General features: G+C 44.9%; 1 long non-coding RNA gene across 1 annotated transcript; it reads right to left on the bottom strand.

Annotated features, from left to right (window-relative positions):
• Positions 1 to 942: 942 nt before the first annotated feature.
• LOC135964466 (uncharacterized) lies at positions 943 to 6276 on the bottom strand. The gene is made up of 3 exons (XR_010576976.2): positions 6018 to 6276; positions 2963 to 3054; positions 943 to 1357 (listed from the first exon to the last, which is right to left on the bottom strand). It is a non-coding gene; the product is annotated as an uncharacterized lncRNA (long non-coding RNA).
• Positions 6277 to 8175: the final 1899 nt, after the last annotated feature.

Genomic DNA, 8175 nt, shown 5'->3' with positions numbered 1-8175 from the left:
GGACAACCGGTGACACTTTCACACAAAGGGCACAGGGACTTAACTCCCGCACGCTGGCTGCTGGCGCCTCCTAAGAGTGTGTTTAGAAATGTTAAAAGAGGCCGGGCGCGGTGGCTCAAGCCTGTAATCCCAGCACTTCGGGAGGCCGAGGCGGGTGGATCACGAGGTCAGGAGATCGAGACCATCCTGGCTAACACGGTGAAACCCCGTCTCTACTAAAAATACAAAAAACTAGCCGGGCGTGGTGGCGGGCGCCTGTAGTCCCAGCTACTCGGAGGCTGAGGCAGGAGAATGGCGTGAACCTGGGAGGTGGAGCTTGCAGTGAGCCGAGATCGCGCCACTGCACTCCAGCCTGGGTGACACAGCGCGAGACTCCGTCTGAAAAAAAAAAAAAAAAGAAAGAAATGTTAAAAGAAAAAACTATTCCATGGTAGTTGTTCAGCGCGGAGAGGCAGGCGTGACTCGGGTCCACCGCGGCAGGAGCAGGGACCACCACTGCCATGGGGGCGAGAGATGGGGCTCAGTTCTTAACACAGCATGGGCTGGCGGGGATTGACAGCCAGGAAGCTGGGTAAACTCAGAGGACGGACATTCCCAAGAGGAAATATTGGGGGGAAGGAGGGTTCCGGCTAAACTAGCCCAGGAAGATTTTTGCTGAAGACAGACCAGGGTGATCAGACCTGGGAGATGGTGGAAGAGGAGAAACTCAGGATCAAGGGTGATCAGATGTCAAGAGTAGGTCTTTAAAGTGACTTAGCCAGGTTTTTTTGTTGTTGTTTTTTGTTTTCTTGAGACAGAGTCTCGCTCTGTCGCCAGGCTGGATGGAGTGCAGTGGCGTGATCTTGGCTCACTGTAACCTCTGCCTCCCGGGTTCAAGCCATTCTCCTGCCTCAGCCTCCCGAGTAGCTGGAATTACAGGCACATGCCACCACACCCAGCTAATTTTTGTATTTTTAGTAGAGACAGGGTTTCACCATGTTGGCCAGGCCGATCTTGAACTCCTGACCTCAGGTGATCTGCCCTCCTCGGCCTCACAGTGCTGGGATTACAGGCATGAGCCACCGCCCCGGGCCCCACCAGGTACTTTTTTAAGCCTTTTTCTTAGGAGGAAGTGCAAGCAGGCCTAGGAGAAGGTTCCAGAGCCCAACTGCAGTTTAGCCAAGCAGAGAATCTTTGTCAGTCCACCCTGTTTAAGGAAAGAGGAGACATTCTCATTTCCCTTGAACAATATAAGTCCGTTTTCTTGTTGGATGGCCTTTCGCTCGTTAAGAACCAGCTGGGTTTTCTGTTGGGACTGGGTAGAAGAGGACATTTGGCTGCATGGCGCTAGCAGTTGGACGTTTAAAGAGGAGAGATTCTGTGAAAATAAATGAAAACCGAGGTTAACAGAAATGCAGTTTCTGAGTCCATGGGCACCAGGCCAGATTTCTAGACGCTGGGCCTGAAGCATGTTCAGCTGCAGCCAGGTAGGCAGCTGAAGGGCCTTCCTGATTCGCAGGTCAGGTGTTTTGCAGAAGCTGCCCGCACAGGATCTGTGGTGAATATTTCTCTAAAGTTTACATCAGCTTGTCCCATTTCAGCTCACAGGGCTTCAGTTTTAAATTTCAGTGATTCCAAGTCAGACGGTGAAGGAAAAATTGGAAAAATTAGTTTGCAGAGTTGTGGCCTGATATTAGAGAAAACTAGAAGAATTCTGAAGGGGGGCAGTCCTTCTACACCTGTGGGTATTTCTCATCAGGTGGGACGAGAGGTTGAGAAAAGAAATAAGACACAGAGACAAAGTCTAGAGAAAGAACAGTGGGCCCAGGGGACCAGCACTCAGCATACGGAGGACCTGCACTGGCACCGGTCTCTGAGTTCCCTCAGTGTTTGTTGATTACTATTTTCACTATCTCAGCAAAAGGAATGCAAGCAGGGAAGGAGAGCAGGGTGATAGTGGGGAAAAGGTCAGCAAGAAAACATGTGAGCAAAGGAATCTGGGTCACAAATATGTTCAAGGGAAGGTACAATGCCTGGATGTGCACGTAGGCCAGATTTATGCTTCTCTCCACCAAACATCTCAGTGGGGTAAAGAATAACAAAGCAGCATTGCTGCCAACATGTCTCGCTTCCCGCCACAGGGCAGTATTGCTCCTATTTCAGAATTGAACAAATGTACAATCGGGTTTTAAACTGAGACATTCAGTTCCCAGGGGCAGGCAGGAGGCAGAGGCCTTCCTCTTTTACTAATCCTCCTCAGCACAGACCCTTCACGGGTGTCGAGTTGGGGGACGGTCAGGTCTTTCCCGTCCCACAAGACCATATTTCAGGCTATCACATGGGGAGAAACCTTGGACAATACCCGGCTTTCCAGGACAGAGGTCTCTGCAGCTTTCCGCAGTGCGTTGTGCCCCTGGTTTATCGAGAATGGAGAATGGCGACGACTTTTACCAAGCACACTGCCTGTAAACATTTTGTTAACAAGGCACATCCTCCACAGCCCTAGATCCCTTAAACCTTGATTCCACACAACACATGTTTTTGTGAGTTCAAGGCTGGGGCAAAGTTACAGATTAACAGCATCTCAGGGCAAAGCAATTGTTCAGGGTACAGGTCAAAATGGAGTTTCTTATGTCTTCCTTTTCTACAGAGACACAGTAACAGTCTGATCTCTCTTTCTTTTCCCTACATATCCCCCTTTCCTTTTGACAAAACAGCCATCGTCATTATGGCCCATTCTCGCTGGTCACCGTCTCTTTGGAGCTGCAGGATACACCTGTAGACCTTGTTTTTTTTTCAGGCTTTTCTTAGCTAACTGTGTCAGCAACTTTATTTGGTCCCAGGTCGGCGGCTTTGCTTCCTTGGTGGATGGCCACTTCTTCTGTAAGTTGTAGGTACCTAAATGGAAGCTGGTTTTTTCCTGGTGAAATACAAGCAAAACCTCTCCCCCATGTTATCACCTTCCCTATTTCCCATGACTTACTTTTGTTGTCTTTCCACCAAATCAGTTTTCCCTCATGTGGGCTGTTCTTTTTACCAGTAAAGTGTTGTTCTGCAGAAGTAGTGGTCTGATTTCTATAAATGTTTAAAAAATTTAAAAAAAAGAATGCTAGATTAAGTTGCATCTGGGGAGTGTTATACTCTTTACTCTCTTTTTCCTTTTTTTGTTTCACGAATTGAGCTTTGAGTGTTCTATTAGTTCTTTCAATTATGGCCTGTCTTTGGGAATTATAGGGGAGTCCTGGTGTATGTGTAATTTTCCACTGATTTAAGAATTTTTGAAATGTTTTGCTACAGTATCCTGGCCCATTATCAGTTTTAATTTTTTCTGTAACTCCCATGACAGCAGAACAAGATAATAAATGTCTTTTAACATGGGAAGTACTTTCTCCCGTCTGGCAGGTTGCCCATACAAAATGTGAATAAGTATCAACTGTCACATGGACAAATGACAATGTTCCAAATGAAGGTACATGTATGACATTCATTTGCCATAATGCATTAGGACATAGAACTCTGGGATTAACTCCTGCCTCCTGAGTGGGCAGGTGTAGGACTTGACACTGACTGCAATGTTGTACAATATTTTTTGCCTGTATCCACGTGATATCAAATTTATTTTTCAGTCCTGTTGCATTTACATGAGTCAAGGCATAAAGTTCTTGTGCTTCTATGAATGCAGACAACACTAGCAAGTTAGCTTGTTCCTTTGCTTTCGTTAAAGGCCCTGGTAAATTAGTATGTCCTCGAATATGACTAACATAAAACGGGAAATTTCTTTTTCTTACAGGTTTTTGTAACAAATTAAACAGCTGGTTTAACTGATCATCCATACTATATTTGATTAGGGCTGTCTCGACATCCTTTGTAGCTTGTACTACACACGCAGAATATGAAACAATGTTAATAGGCTGATTAAAATCTTGTAACACTGAAATGACAGCAACCAACTCTGCTCTTTGAGTGAGTGATATTGAGTTTCAATGACTCGTTCTTTTGGCCCAGTGTAAGCCAGTTTTTCATTGCTGGAACCATCAGTAAACACCGTCAGAGCATTTTCTAAAGGTTTATGTCTGGTAATTTTAGGTAAAATCCAAGTACTCAATTTTAAAAACTGGAAGATTTTGGTTTTGGGTAATGATTGTCAATGATTCCCACAAAATCAGCAAGACCAATCTGCCATGTAGCAGAATCGATAAAGGCTTGTCTAAGCTGTTCCTTGTTGAAAGGAACGATGATTTTATCTGGGTCACTTCCACACAACTTTATTATTCATAATCTTGCCTAATTAATGTAGCCATTTGATCCAAGTACAATGTAAAAGTCCTAATCGTACCATGAGGAAGGAAGGACCACTCCACAAGATCTGTGTTTTGAACAATGATGCCTGTTGGAGAATGTGCAGTAGCAAAAATCAAAAGTTGGGGTGGGGCTAAGTGATCTATTCTATTTACTTGTGCAGACCGAATTTTTTCTTCAACTAATTCAGTTGCTTTAGTTGCCTCTGGAGTTAATGTGATTTTACTATTCAATTCTGGATCCCCCCTCAAGATAGAGAACAAATTTGACGTGGCATAAGTAGGGATGCCTAGATTTGGCCAAATCCAATTAACATCTCCTAGCAATTTTTGAAAGTCATTTAATGTTTTTAATGTGTCTTTTCTTATTTCTATTTTTTGTGGTTTAATTTTCCTTTCCTCTACCTGCATTCCCAAGTAATGGAAAGGAGCAGAGGTTTGAATCTTACCAGATGCTATTGTCAGTCCCGGGTTTGCAACCTCTGTCTGCAGAAATGTGTAACAGTCAATTAATTTGTCTCTCATTGCTGCAGCACACAAAATATCATCAACATAATGAATGATGTAACAGTCTGAAAACCCGTCTCTAACTGGCTGAAGAGCTTGAGCTGCAAAAGTCTGACAAATAGTTGGACTATGAAGCATTCCCTGAGGCGAGACTTTCCACTGAAACCTGGTGGCTGGTTCTTTATTATTTATGGCTGGTATAGTAAAAGCAAATTTTTCAAAATCCTGTTTTTCCAGACGAATGGTAAAAAAGCGATCCTTCAGAGCAATTTTAATTAAAGGCCAGTCTTTGGGGATCATGGCCGGAGAGGGCAGACGGGGTTGGAGAGGCCCCATGGGTTGAATTACCCCATTAACGGCTCTTAAGTCAGTCAGCATCCGCCATCTGCCGGATTTTTTCTGAATTACAAACACTGGAGAATTCTAAGGAGAGAAAGTGGGTGAAATATGTCCTTTTTAAAATAGTTTTTTAACTATTTTATGTAGCACCCCCAACTTTTCCTCAGGGAGCAGCCACTGTTTGACCCAGACAGACGCTGCAGGGCGAGTCTGAATTGCTCCTTCACCGTAGTGAACTGCATGTGGGCAATAATGGGCACCGGGAGCGAGTCGCAGAGCCTGGTTTCGGGCTCCCTCCCCCAGCACTCACTCGGCTGAGGAGGAGGAGGTGGCCATCCTGGTTTTAGCCCTGATGACCCCGATGGTTTTGGACCTTTTTCTTCTACTTTTAATGTTTCAGGGTATATTACCTCCTGTCATTGATTGTAGCCAACATTTTGCGTTGACCGAGCCATTACAGACTCTGTTACATATTTACAATGTGAACTTTTCGTTCCTTTCTGGAATTCCGTCCCTGCCTCTTCTTCACAATCTATTACACAGCTTTCAGGGGCATCAGAAACTGAAACACTATCTTCTCCTGTTTGAAACAGTTCTAAAGTTGCTTTAATAATGGCCCAATCATTCCATACCGTAAGTGGAATGATTTTACCTTCCCTACTTGCATGTTTTAATTCTTTGTCAATTTTTTCCCAGTCTTTTAGATCTAAAGTTCCCTGTTCTGGAAACCATGGACAGAACTGTTCTATTGTTTGAGATAGTGTACTTAGATTTTGTGTAGAAGCTCTAACTCCCCCTCTTCTTAAGAGAATTTTAATGAAGCTGAAACAAGAGGCATATTTACTTTCAGTTTGTCCCATTGTTACCTGGATTCCTCCAAGCGCACAAGCTTACCGCAAGGCTGACCGTGGACATACTCAGGAATCTCTCGTCGACTGTCCTCAATGCTCACGTTCTTAGCATACCTTCACCCTAGAGAAAGGCACCCACATTCGGCGGCAGATGAAGGGGGCCAGCCCCTGCACACCTATGGGTAGTTCTCGTCAGGCGGGATGAGAGACTGAGAGAAGAAATAAGACACAGAGACAAAGTCTAGGGAAAGAACAGTGGGCCCAGGGGACCGGCACTCAGCATACGGAGGACCTGTACTGACACCGGTCTCTGAGTTCCCTCAGTATTTATTAATTACTATTTTCACTATCTCAGCAAGTGGAATGCGGTAGGAGAGCAGGGTGACAGTGGGGAGGAGGTCAGCAAGAAAACATGTGAGCAAAGGAATCTGTGTCACAAGTAAGTTCAAGGGAAAGTACCCTGGATGTGCACATAGGCCAGATTTATGCTTCTCTCCACCCAAACATCTCAGTGGAGTAAAGAATAACAAAGCAGCATTGCTGCCAACATGTCTCGCCTCCCGCCACAGGGCAGTATTGGTCCTATCTCAGAATTGAACAAATGTACAATCGGGTCTTATACCGAGACATCCAGTTCCCAGGGGCAGGCAGGAGACAGAGGCTTTCCTCTTATTTCAACTGCAAGAGGCCTTCCTCTTTTACTAATCCTCCTCAGCACAGACCCTTCACAGGTTTCGGTCTGGGGGACAGTCAGGTCTTTCCCATCCCACGAAGCCATATCTCAGGCTATCACATGGGGAGAAACCTTGGACAATACCCGGCTTTCCAGGACAGAGGTCCCTGTGGCTCTCCGCAGTGCGTTGTGCCCCTGGTTTATCGAGAATGGAGAATGGCGACGACTTTTACCAAGCACACGGCCTGTAAACATTTTGTTAACAAGGCACATCCTCCACAGCCCTAGATCCCTTAAACCTTGATTCCATACAACACATGTTTTTGTGAGCTCAAGGTTGGGGCAAAATTACAGATTAACAGCATCTCAGGGCAAAGCAATTGTTCAGGGTACAGGTCAAAATGGAGTTTCTTATGTCTTCCTTTTCTACATAGACACAGTAACAGTCTGACCTCTCTTTCTTTTCCCTACAAATTCAAGATCCAGTCCAGTTTGCAGATAAATAACGAAACCTCGTAAACAATGAACAGGGCTGAAATCTCATCACGGTGCCCTGCAGTTTTCCATTGAGTCATTTTTTTCTCCACCGTCACTCCCATATTTCCATAAATGTTGATCCAAATAGGAGTGATATGTTTGCAAAGTAAGTCTAGTTTCACTAAACTTGGCCTGATTGTTTATATAAGTGCAACAAGAAGCAATTGACCATACTGGCTCTCTTTAAATTTGCTTTGCTGGAGGCTGGGCGTGGTGGCTCACGCCTATAATCCCAGCACTTTGGGAGGCCAAGGCAGGCGGATCATGAGGTCAGGAGTTCGAGACCAGTCTGCCCAACATAGTGAAACCCTGTCTCTACTAAAAATAAAATAAAATTAGTTGGGTGTGGTGGTGTGCACCTCTAATCCCAGCTACTCGGGAGGCCAAGGCAGGAGAATCACGTGAACCCGGCAGGCGGAGGTTGCACCCAGCCGAGATCACGCCATTGCACTCCAGCCTAGGTGCCAGAATGAGACTCTGCTAAAAAAAAAAAAAAAAAAAAAAAATTGCTTTGCTGGAGCTTTTCATAAAGAATCTCAGATTAAACTGTAAAGGCCTCCTGAGGCTGGGAAGTCACACCAAGGACTTGCCATCTGACTTGGCACTCAGTACCTGTAGATCTGGATGAATTCCTTTCTTCTCACAGTCCCCAAAATGCCCTGAGGTTGCTGGGCTGCTTTACTCAACCTGCAAGACCGGGAACCCTCAGGCCAATTTTTCCAAGTGGGGGTTTATCAGCTCCCTAAAGTCAACCCTAGTTCCTTAAAGCTGTGTGGTCATATCTGAAGATATGACCAGATATTACCAGTCAAAGCCTTGGTAATATCATCAGTGTCTGTAATTGTGCCCTGTTACAAGGAGAACAGATTCTTATTGAACTTTTATAAATAATTCTATTGTCATAAAAACAAGTGTAGGGAAAAGAAAGAGATCAGACTGTTACTGTGTCCATGTAGAAAAGGGAGACATAAGAAACTCCATTTTGATTGGT

The sequence above is a fragment of the Macaca fascicularis genome, chromosome 7 (genome assembly GCF_037993035.2).
Source record: "Macaca fascicularis isolate 582-1 chromosome 7, T2T-MFA8v1.1".
NCBI classification, from domain to species: Eukaryota; Metazoa; Chordata; class Mammalia; order Primates; family Cercopithecidae; genus Macaca; species Macaca fascicularis.
This window is presented reverse-complemented; position numbering and strand designations above follow the sequence as displayed.